The sequence below is a fragment of the Phocoena sinus genome, chromosome 3, assembly GCF_008692025.1.
Source record: "Phocoena sinus isolate mPhoSin1 chromosome 3, mPhoSin1.pri, whole genome shotgun sequence".
Lineage (NCBI taxonomy): Eukaryota > Metazoa > Chordata > Mammalia > Artiodactyla > Phocoenidae > Phocoena > Phocoena sinus.
This window is the reverse complement of record NC_045765.1, coordinates 114954767-114967621: the sequence shown is the minus strand read 5'-3', so window position 1 is coordinate 114967621 and position 12855 is coordinate 114954767.

Genomic DNA, 12855 nt, shown 5'->3' with positions numbered 1-12855 from the left:
ATATATTCTTCCAGAAAATATGGATCTGGCTCTCGGCTTTCTAGCAGTGATCTAATTCTGATGGCTGTATTAAAACACACACACACACACACACACAAAGGATTTGAAGAGCCTTGTTTCATGTTGGGAAAGCACTTCATCTTAGGGCCATGCACTTAATCAAAATGCTCTGTCTTGGTACAGGGATTATAGGTTTAATTTCAAAGAGGTATCTGAAGAGCCCCACTGATTATCTGGGAAACTTCCAGACATGTTCTGCTGTTGGTAAAAACATGACAGGGAAGCCTCTTGATAACTCTGGTCCTGGGGGACAAGACTAAGGTCCATGCGTCAGAGTCAGATTCTAGATCTGTGGTTCTCACACTTGAACATGAATCACCTGGAGGCCTTGTTAAAACATGGGCTCCACCCTTGGAGTTACTTGGAGTAGATCTGGGGTGGAGCCTGAGAATGTGAGTTTCTCCCAAGCTCCAAGATGTTGCCGTTGTTGACCACACTTTGAGAACCACTGACCTAGAGCTTGGGCAGGTGATGCCCATCAGTGATTAAAGGAAGCCAACTGGGTGATGTCAGAGCCTGGAATTAGATGCACCAAGGGATCAAGGAGACACAACTTGACAGGGGAAGTCAGGTAGCAAAAATGAGTGGAGAATCTGGAAAGAAGACGAACAAGCACTGAGATATCACATCTGCTAAGGCAGCTCACACCAGTGATGAGGAAACCTGAAGGAAGAGGTTCTCGGCAGGCCAATGGGGGTTTAGCAGAGGGATAGGAGACCTCAAGGCTCAGGTCACCCAGCTTGGGGTAAGGAAAGGTCTCCAAGTCCAAGGGGACAGTGGTAACAGCAGTGCCGGGGCCTAGTCCTTAGAGACTTGGAGAAACCCAACAGATTACCAGAAAAGAATTCAATGTAATGTTTAGGATAACTCTTGCTGATGTAATAAATCTCTGAGTCACAGCGATGCAACTCGTAAGAGTTTATCTATTATTGCTCTCCTACATGTCACACCAAGTATTCTTAATTGGTAGGCAGCTCCCCTCCAAGCAGTGACTCAGTGACCCAGGCACTGTCCAACTTGTGTCTCTGCCATCATCAAACATGACTTTTAAGGTCACTGATGAGAGGGGAAAGCATAGAGAATCACACACGGGAAGCTTGTAATGGGCAAGACCTGAAAGGGATGCATGGCTTCTGCCTAAAATCCCCTGGTCAGGAATTGATCACATGGCCCCATTAACTCAGCAAATCTAGCCGTGTATCCAGCTAGCTATGTGTCCGGGAGGAAGAAGAAACAGGTATGGCGGCCAGCTAGCCAGTCTCTGCCACACTCAGGTACAGGGGAGCAAGCAGAATTATGGTTATTATAATTCAGTCATGTAAAGGATGTTCTCCACCAACCAATGTAATGCCACTGAATGTTCTAGCTGGGGACCTTAGCTCATTCAGTCTGTCTCATCTCTGAACTGGTCCTGCAGGTGGGGGGCAAAGAGCAACGCAGAGGCTGCCATCCAGACAGGACCTAGAAACCAGCCATGGATTACCAGCTTTTACTGAATATACTTGAGGGAGGTTGTGGTCTCTGAACTCAAACCTCTCTCATCTAAAAACATCGTATCAAGGAACATAGCCATGTTCTGCAGCTACCAAAGGAGATAAATGTTTTATCCATATTATATCTTTCGAATGAACCCATCCAAAATTTCCTGGAGAAACCAGTTTGTGCTCCAAATGTGAGTGCATATTTCTTGCTTTGGGTGTATTCTTAGAATTTGGTTGTACTGTTTGGAAATATTAATTGAGCAAGCCTACCACTGACCGTCCCGTTTAGCACATTTAGGGAAGATGGTCAAGGATGACACGATTGCAGATGAGAGGTTTTTAATGGACTGAAGGATGGAGGACTGTTCACTTTGGGAAAATGAAGACAGGGTGGGAATACAATCACACACAAAAAATCTGGAAGTATCTGATCTGGGAAAAAGACTGGGAAGTGTCCCAATTCCCCTTCTTATCACTGCTGGGGAGAAAGAGCCCTCTCCCTACTTCTTTAATTTGCCTTACCCCAAAAGCATGTAACCCCCAGAATTATTCTATAAGGATTTTTTTAAATGTTCAGCCATTTAAAAAATATCACCCCATTGAAATAATGGAGGGATGATTTGATGCTGGGCATAGCACAGGATGGAGGTATGATCTGTGGGCTGGAGCAGCGTGGTCAGGCCTGAGTCCATGGTGAGACCACAGCAGTCTCACTGATAACTTGTGAGTTTTCATTGTTTTTTTTAGCTTTAGTTTTAGGTAGTTATCATTTGTTGCTGTTTATATTTGGGTGGTGAGAGTATTAACTGGCTTAAGGCATTAATTTATAGTTGTGTAACAATATTGCATGAAAACATCTTTGTCAAGTCATAGCGTTCTTTTGAAGTTATGCTGTCTTATCACCGGAAACATCCCTTGTAGCAGCTAAGTCATCCCTCAGTCATCCTGTGTATAGTATTGCAATCTTCTGCAATCCTTCCAAGTGAATAGGGTAAGTGAGAACAGAACCCTTCTGATTTCTCAAAGGAGGGAGATGAGATGGCTCACGTGCCCCTAAACCCCTCATGTGAAGAAGTCAGTACGTGCTGGAGGATGGTGAGGGTTTAATGTTTGACCAGCATGGTTCTCAACACCAGCTGCACTTTAAAATAATCTGGAGACCTTTAAAAAAAGAAATACCTGGCTTCCCTGGTGGCGCAGTGGTTGAGAGTCTGCCTGCCGATGCAGGGGACACGGGTTCGTGCCCCGGTCCGGGAAGATCCCACATGCCACGGAGCGGCTGGGCCCGTGAGCCATGGCCGCTGAGCCTGCGTGTCCGGACCCTGTGCTCCACAACGGGAGAGACCACAGTAGTGAGAGGCCCGCATACCACAAAAAAAAGAAAGAAAGAAAAGAAAAGAAAAAGAAATACCAATGCTGGTGGGTCACGCAGACCAATTAAATCTGAACCTCTGGCGTGAGAACTGGGCACTGGTATTTTCTTAAAGCTCTGAGAACCACTGGGCTCGGAGGGTCTCTCACGCCCTTCCCTTGTTCACCTGACTTATGGATGACAGTGGAAGGGGGAAAACACTCCCAAATAGGACAAGGAGGGCACCCTGGCAAGCCTTGCTGGGAAGAGAAAGTAGAATGGCTGAAGGGCCATTGGCTTCTTCTGGTCCTACAAGCAGGAGCACCTCCACCTGACTGGCCTGTGCACAGGTCCCACCCATTGGTTTGGTTCTCTCTTCTTGTCATGAGGATCTCAAGGTTCTCAGAATTCCAGAACCCAATTTTGTTCAGTCTTCCCCTGTTTTCTGTAGTCATGGATCCCACCCTACCTCCTCTTAGCACGGTTATCAAGCTGGTATCACTGGGTCCAGCCGCAGAATTTCCGCTTGATCTTATGCTCGTTGGCATTTATTTATTTATTGACTCCACAAATATTCACTGCTCTAGGCCAGACACTGGCAACTTCTTTGGCACCTGGCCTATGCCAGGTAGAGAAGTAACCAGATTTGAGGTTCCACACTGGAGCCCTGAGATTATGGTGCCATCTCTCTCCCGAACCTTGGTGATTATTTCCAATGTCAAACACTGGCTCCTAGGGTGCAGCCTGCTGACGCGCTGTGACAAGCTCACCTAACTCATCCGTGCTCGAGAAATGGAGGCTGCTATCAACCAACATGATACACAGCCTGATACAGCTGATACCAACCAGTGCTATCCAGGGAGTGGAATCTTCGTGAGCTAAGATAATAGCTAGAAAGGTCTTCTTTGACGTTAACCCTTTATTCTGGGCCGTGATTTCAAAGGAAAGGCATTATTTGGTGTAATTTCTGTCATTGAGCCTTTCCTTTGGGCTATGCAGACTGGCTTTTCTCTACCATTTCTGTCGCTGAAGAGGTCTCCATCTAAAAGACATAAATAAATGAGAGTACATTTCGTAGCTCAAAATGCTCCCTTTGAGTGTACCATAGGACAGTTATTTATGATTGCAACAGATACCTGCCTTTAAAAATTTCCAGACCAGAGCTGATCCAACCTCATTTTATGTGGGAAGCCTCAAGCTTCAATGAGATAATTTTTTAGATAATTATTTGCCCATTATAAATTCTGGCCCTAACTGTACACATAGGTGGGATTGTTAGCCTAAAACCAGGGAAAGGTAGGATATTCCTACCTTCACAATGAAGAAATGTTTATCTCATGATAAGACTTCAGCCTTAACACCTGAACATCAGAGCATATGGCTCGCTTTGCTTTCCAACACGTGGACCAGTCTCCAAGGTTCTGTGTAAAGGTCAGCAGAAAAAACAAGTTCTTCAGAGTGAGCGTCTCTGAGTCGTGCTAACCACCCATTCCTCTAGGCTGTCTGAGCTCTATCTGTATGTCAAGATAAACCACCCGAAAGTTACGGGTCTGGACCACATTAGCGAAACTCCCCAAAGAAATATCTTCACTGAGTTATGATTTAATAAACAGCTTGCCCTTGGTGTTTATTGCAGGTCAGTGGAAGAAACGGCTGTAAGAAAATCATTTCTACATCTTCTATAAGGCACTGTCATTCTGTCTTGTCATTTATATAAAAATCAATTCAACAAAAACCCCTGAGAGTTTATTGTCAGGAGAAAACAAGTCTGTACCAAAGAACTCTCAAGCTTCCCTGGTCAGACACTGAAAACTATAAAACTCAACATCTCTCTCTTTTTCCTCTGATAACTGTGAGGAAATGTGCTTCTCTCCTCTCCCTTCTAATTTCTAGTCTTTGACCTGTTTTGATCTTATTTTCATGGTTCTAATACATGTGTCTTCATTTGTAAATGGTTAGTTGTAGAAGTGATCTGAGGCATCCAAGCCTCAATGCTTGACCTTCCTGACTCTTAGGCTCAGGTGAGCTCTCATCTCCTCCAAGGCAGGTCCCGAGGGAGCAAGTTGGGAATCGTGTGTATATTGATAGGGTTTGGGACCACCTGCAAGAGGCTGCAGTGGGGAGTTCTAAGCATCTTGGGAAAATTGTCCTCTGAATAGAGAGACTGAGAGACCAAATGGACCAATGTGGTAAGCAATGGGAATCCTGAAGACAAACTTGTAATCTGGTGTCTGTTAAAACCATCGGGTCTAACTGAGACTATATCGACTACTCGCACTTCTGTCTGATAAAAATGACGTTTGCTGAATTGTCCTCATAATGCAAGGTCATCAAAGCAGTACTTATTATTGGTGCATTATTTTTTGTTTCCTTCTCATTAACAAATGAAGAGAAAGAGACCAAGCTACCAGAATGTGCTACCAGGTCAGTAGGTCCAGGGTCCAGGCTCATGTCTATTTCTAGTAACACGTAGCCCTCTTTGCCAGGGGGCTGATTGTTGCAGGTGTGGGATATCCAGGTCAGAAATATAGGTCCTCTGTAGATTTCCCATCCCTGAAGTCTCGTGGATAGAATGGAGAGGAATAAAAGGAAGGGTAACCTGAAGGACATGTGCAAAACCTTGGGCAACAAAATCGAGGCAGATGGGAAGCTACCCTGGGGTAGAGGCAGAAATTTACAAGCGGGAAGTTAACTTGAAGTGAAGGCTGAATGTCATGAGAAGCAGGTAGAGCACAGGAGCAGAGAATGGCTAGAGCTCTGGAGACTGAGAACAGAAGCTGGGGCTTGAGGACTTGCAGAGAAAAGTTTCAGATAGGGAAGGGAGGAGTAATTGCCAAAGGAAAAAAGATGCTGGATAGAGATACTACTAAAAAAAATCAACAAAGATCAATACACATGACTCAGGCAGGTAAGAGCAGGAAAAGGATCCCCACTGAGCAGGTAGGTGTAGGTTCTGGGGCATCTCTTTAAAACTGATTCAGTAAAATTCATCTTGCCAAGCTGTAAGACTATTTGAACTGTGTGAGTTCTGACTTAGACCCGAATCCAAGTTTCTGTATAGACCCGACAGAACCTTCAGGTTGGAAGAAAACAGGATTATTCATGGAGATCAAGAGTATTTTGGGACATCAAATGGTTCTTACAAAATGGCATTTTGATTTGTTACATATAAATGAATCAGAAACACATGATAAAATTTGTCTTGAAGCACATAGATGTTTTTAAAGAATTAAGACTGGAAAGTGCTGACGCAACGCATTTGGCCATCTGATGAATAAAAGAAATGGAAAATAGGGTTTGAGCCCTTCTGCTCAACCCAAACCACTAACGGGATCTTGTAATCCTACTTTGTCATTTTGGGGGTGAGATTCCTCGTTCTCCCTCAGTGACCATATTTTGTTACCTTTTCTTCACTGAATGACTCACTCTAACATCAGCCTGAAAAGTTTTTAAAACTTCCTCATAGGTGTCTTCTGAAAATACCATTTCTTAATCTGAGACTAGATCAGGGACATTGCCTTAATCTCTGCCCAGTTTAACACCTACCAGCATTTGTAGCTTTCCCCGTATCGCTTAGAAATGGTACCTGCGATGAACTGCACTTGTCCCATCCTTCTGGGATACACTGATTATGTGAGTGGCTTTTGGTCATGCGTCTGGTGGCAGAGGCAGAGATGGGCAGGACCCAAGGGCCCCAAATCTCAGCTGGCTGCCTCCCCCTGTCTTTCTAGGGAAGGATGCTGAGGCATGAACAGCGTTGGCCTAGAGCTCTGTCTCCAAATGTGAAATCCCTGGTCCTGGTGACTTGGGCAGAACTATGGACATATGAACACTAAGCCCTCCTTCTGTCCATGCACTTGGGCTTGAGGGGAAAACATCCCTCTTCACCCCAGTTTCCTAGACCTGTGCCATCCATTAGAAATATAATGTGAGTCATAAATGTGAGCCCCATATGCAACGGTATTTCCTAGTAGCAGCTGAAATTGATTTCAATATGTTTTGCTTAATCCAATATATCTAAAATATTACCATCTCAACATTTGATCAATGTTAAACATTTGTTAATAAGATTTTTTACATTTTAAAATTTGTATTGAGTCTTTGAAGTCCTGTGTGTATTTTCCACCTAGAACCTGCATTTCCAGTACTCACTGGCCACTTGTAGTCCCAGACAGCACAGTTCTGGGACTACATTTTAATGCTGGCCTTGAAGTTGTATCACTGAAGACAGAAAGTATAAGAAGTTGAATTAAAAGAGTGAAGAAGCTAAGGAAAAGGAATTTCATTCCTTTAAGAAATGTTTCTCAGGGACTTCCCTGGTGGTCCAGTGGTTAAGACTTTGTCTTCCAATGCAGGGGGTGCGGGTTTGATCCCTGGTGGGGAGCTAAGATCCTGCATGCCTCCGGGGCCAAAAAACCAAAACATAAAACAGAAGCAATATTGTAACAAATCCAATAAGACTCAAAAACAAAAGAAATTTCTCGGAGTGTAACCTACAAATTTTCTGTGTCAAAATCACCTATGATACATTTTGTTTTTAATAAAAATGCAGAGTCCCAGGTTTGACCCTAAATCTACCTAATCAGAACCTCTAAGCTGGGCCCTAGGAATCTGCATTTGTAAAGCTCCTGGGCTCATTCTCTTGTACACTTACTCCTCGGGTGCCCAGAAGAGAGGTCACACAGGGGGGCTGCTCTCCTCACAGAGCAGCTGTATTTGCTTTGTCCCTAAAGTGTTTTTACATTTTTGCCATTGTCTTAAAATCAGGAACACACACACACACACACACACACACACACACACACACACACACACAGATTTTTTTGGATTCTTTTGAAAACTCAGAAAATCTATAAACTGGGGCCTGCATTTCCACCTGGCAACAACTGGCTAGAGGTGACCAGTGGGCATTCCTAGAGACAAGAGCTGGCCAGTTTGTGACTGTCCCAGTTTGGCCCATTTCATCCCTCCAAGTTACATGCTAGCCCCCAAAGACTTTTAACATTTAGTTTTACAGTAATTTTATGCTTAGAGAAAAATTGCAACAATAGGTCAGAGATTTCCCATACCCTCTTCACTCAGCTCCCCCTGGTGTTAACAGCTTCCGTAACTGCCGTGCCTTCGTCAAAACTAAGACCTTAACATTGGTGTAAGACTATTAACTAGACTGCAGACTTGATTCGGATTTCACCATTTCTTCCACTCTTCTGTTCCAGGATCCAATCTGGGATTCCGCATTGCATTGAGCTCCATAGCCTTTTCAGTTGACCATCCCCGGTCTAGCGCAGCGGTCCTTAGCTGTCCACTGCATGCCTCCTCTCCACTGGCCCTTACCCAGGTCCTGTCGGGCCCTCCAGGGTTAGGTGACTTTTCCCAAATGCTAGGCGACCCCAGACACACTTTCATGCCACCAGCTGCACTGGCCCTGCGATAACAGCTAGAGCTACAAATGGAAGCACGATCTTGGCACGTGCAGTGTGGAAAGAAGTCCTCCCGACAGGGGCTGGCGGGCCCACCTGCACTCACTAATGGCAATGCCAGGGGCGCCACCTTCTAATAAGTAGGGCAGCTGTATGATTTATCTGGGAAGATTATTACATGTCTATTGTGTTCAGGTGGGACCAGAGGTGCTGGATTTGTGGACACACACTTTTGTATGCAGGTACTTTTTCAAAGAGTTCCTGAGCCCAGGGTCTCTTTGGTGTGTGGAAATGCTTAAATATCTGAATCTTCCATCCTAGTGAAATTTAGACATATAGAGCTTTCACTTTCTTTTCTGGCTCTGCTGAACATGTAAATGTTCTTTCAGTCCAGTAGGACTAAACCCCTCGAGAAGGTGCTTTTATTTCTTGGCCAACCTTTCCTCGAGCAGTATTCCAATTCTGCGGTGCCTGACACCACTAACTAGCATATATGCTGATTTGCCTTAAATGCAAGAGCAAAGCCAATTAACAAATCCAAGAGGAATAGGCTGGAACACAGCCATTCTTCCAGGTGGAAATATCTTTCTGTTAGGCATGCTTCTTGTACTCTTCATGCCCTGTCCTCCGTTTGTACATATAATCCATGGCCTGACTGGGGGAATTTGGAGTCTCATAAATCCATCTTCACAAGGTCTGGGGGGCAATGGCTAACGTGATCAAAGACTTTTTTTTTTAATCTTTATCATTTCCAGGGCTGTCTCCCTCTAATTCTGACACCTGAAATAATTCAATAGGCAATTTAAAGGAAAAGCTTTTTGCACACAGTGAAGTTCTGGAAAGGAAGCCAGTTAAGATCCCATAAAAGCCAAGACTCAAACAAACCAAAATAACTCAAGGCTATCAGTGGGCTAGTGTGGGCTACTGGGATGGTGCCATAAAACGTCTTCTATCTGAAGCAGCTGTTAGTGCAAACCCAGAGTCACTCAGTTTCCTGGATGATTGGCAGTTTAACCACTGGGTTTTGTTGTGTCTTAAAGGAGACAAGACCTCCCAAGAATGCATGTACTGTTTGTAGGCAACACTCTGCCTTTTAAAAGCATCAGTTCACTTCCAGTTTACTGGTTGGTACTTGTTCATCCTCAAAAGGTCAGCTCTACCTTGCACAAGACAAGAAAATTACCTTAGAAAATAACAGCTCAGATTTGTGAGAGTCTTGGGTTTTCAAAATACTTTCAAATCTATGATTCCGCTCTATTCTCTCAGTGGCCTTGATTGGGGGATAAGATGTAGGATAAGTATTATCATGATCTGTCAGAGGAGGAATTTCATTCCTAAGAGGCATTAAGTAACTTTCCTAAAGTCATACACCTTCCTAGCAACAGTCAGTCTGGAAATAGAAAAGCTAGGTTTGTCTCAAGACTTCTGAGCGCTATTCTTCTGTCATGGTGCCCGTGGGCCCCTTGGGCCCTTGTGATTTCTCCCTTCTTCCTAGCAAAAGGCCTCACTTGGGACACTTCAAAGTATTACCCATTCTAGAGCTATTTGTATCTTAATGGAATTCAGAACTTTAAACTGAAGCTACAACAGTAGAATTCATAGCAAGTCAGAGAGTAAAAAGGGCCTCTCTTCACTCAAGGAGTCAGGATAATTCTGACATGATGCAGACATGCTTGTTGTTAATCTTCCAGAACTGGATTTCAGTTCCAAAGTCAGGCTCAGTTTCCAAAGTCAGGGTGGGCGACGGGTCCTGATTAATGAGCTTCTTAGACGTGCGAAATCAATTAGATCAAAGAAAATTAATTGTCCAAGGAGTCTATTGATTCCAAGCTAGTCTTTGTTTTATTTTTACTAGCTGGACAAAATCATTATACCATTGCTAAATAAATAAACAAACAAACAAAAGTATTTTAATTTTCTGCTAAAATAAAAACTTAATGGTTCTACTCTAATTCCAAAAACAATGCTTCCTAAACCAAACAGTCAGAGAGTGTTGAATTTGAGAGCAAAAGAGAAAGTACCAGAACTTGAATACATTTTGCTCTCACATTAATTCATTGTTAGAGAAATTTCCCAATGTCTGCCTACCTTCCTCTCCCTAGGGGTTTCCCATGGGTCCTCATTTTCCTAAGACGTCCCAGCACCTGAGGTCCCATTGATCTCTCTTCCTCCCAGCAGTGTCTTTGGGACCTTGGGGGAGGGGTGGTGCCTTGCATCTTGCCTCCAGAAGCTAGTTGCCCTCATGTGGTTTGCATGTGTTCATAATGACATGCTCAGAGTGTGTCAGCCAGTACCATCTGGGGCGCCTCGTGCAGTGTCTGGGAGCCCGTGACAACTCAATCTCAGGCCAGAGGATGGGGAAATATATTGGATGATTACAATTCCCTTTCAGGCAGAGAGACTCTCTGGCATTAGGGTGTCCACATCTGCTAAATCCATTACAGTCTCTGTTTCTCATGAGTATTACAATAAGAATAGTCATCAATCTGGCTAAATCACAGCTTCTTTCTGGCCACTATTCTCTGGTCTGATCTAGTCTGTACCTAACCACATGTTAGGGTGCATCCGTCTCCAATGAGGGCTGCTGGCCAGTCTTCTGCCTGCTTATGTTGGAAAAGTCAAACCAGGCCACTTGGTACTGAATTAACAGTCCCTGAAAAGTCCGAGGCCTCATATCATCCTAGGGGCTAATTGCTGGGGAAAGGACCTGTATCCTGAATTCAACACATCTGGCCCCTAAGCACTTCATGTCTGTAACCAAGAGTTCTCAATCTTTAGAATGCATAAGAATTACCTGGAGAGTTGGTTAAAACACCATTCTTGAGCCACGTTCCCCATGAATTCTGATTCAGTGGGTCTGGGGAGGCACCTGGGTATCTGGTGACCACACTTTGAGTAGCACTGTTCTATCCCCTTGCAATGAAAAGTGTGGTCCCCATACCACCAGCATTGCTATCACCTGGGAGCCTGTTAGAACTACAGGTACTGTGGTGCCACCCAGGTCCACTGAATCTGAATTTATTTTTTAATAAGGGCATTATTTGCACCTTAAAGTTTGACATGCACTGGTCTATACCATCCATTTAGTGCTGAACACGGAGTGGCATATCATGGACTTGGAAAGATCCTTAGTTCAGATGCTCTAGGTCCTTGCCTTCAAAATGGTAGGTTATTAATTCTATATTGCTTTGATTTATCAACTTTCTATGGATATCTGTGCCTTTCACCTAAATTGTAATAACCTCAAAAGGCAGTGGCCTTGTCTTAAAACCCTTGCATATAGTAGGCATGTATCAAGCATTTGTGACAATACTGCATAGCCATCTCATAAAAGGAAGGTATGGTCTCTGTTTCATTCACAAAGAAAGCTGTATCACCAGCTGTGATCTGTTTAGTTTTTCATGTAAATTTACAAAACAGAAAGTTGAAGAACAATCTCAGATTTAGGGTCTGGACTCTCACTGGCATAACACCCGTGTTCTGAGGCTGTGTTTATGGGGAAGGTAGCTACAGTAAATAAAGAGTTGGCTGGGAAGCCCTTGTTCCTCTCAATTCCAACCAGTATCATATTTGAAAAGGTTTACTTCAAGGAATGATGTAAACTCTAAATCAGGAGAACTTTAAAAACAAACAAACAAACCAAACCCCACTCGAAAACAGTAACTGATTTTGTCATCAGTCATTTCAAATAGACTAGACTATCATTCTTTGGGCATTCTGATAAGGAATGAAGGCCTCATCAAACCTGAATGCTTGAATCAGAAATACCTTCCAATGCTAGCTGGCTTGCTCTCACCCAAAGCTGGAGACTTAGCTCTTTCATGCCCCTGAGAGCTGGCAGTGGGAGGAAAGGAAGACATATTCAACTACAAATATTTATTGGTTGCCTACCAGGATTCAGTGTGGTCCACAGGCCAGCAGTAGCAGCATCACCTGGGAGCTTGCTGGAGATGTAGAATTTCAGTTCCCAGCCCAGACCCACTGAAACAGAATCTGCATCTCGATGATTTGTATGCACATTGAGGTGTGAGAAGAACTGGCACAGAAGACCTCTGTAAGGACAGGATGCAACATTAAAGCCAAGACCTCAGTGATAAAAAGAAGGCACCTGCTATTTGGCTGGTCAGGGGCTGAGCCATCAAGCACAGGAAATACAGCTTATTGGCCCAAGACATAAGTGGGGAGCATAGAAAGAAGGCCAGTGTGGTTGGAGCATGGCAGGAGAGGGGCAGATGGTAAAAGCAGTGAAAATCATAAACAGGGGGCTGATCTATCATTCAAGAAGGAGCCTATCCTTCCTTGAAAGCATTGTTGGGAGCTTGGATTTTTTTTTTGAGAGCAGAACAAGACGCCGGATAGTCTTCAAGCAGGGAAGAATCATGATCTGATTCAGATTTGGGACATGTTTTTTGTTTTTTTTTTTTTGCGGTACGCGAGCCTCTCACTGTTGTGGCCTCTCCCATTGCGGAGCACAGGCTCTGGACGCGCAGGCTCAGCGGCCATGGCTCACAGGCCCAGGCGCTCCGCGGCATGTGGGATCCTC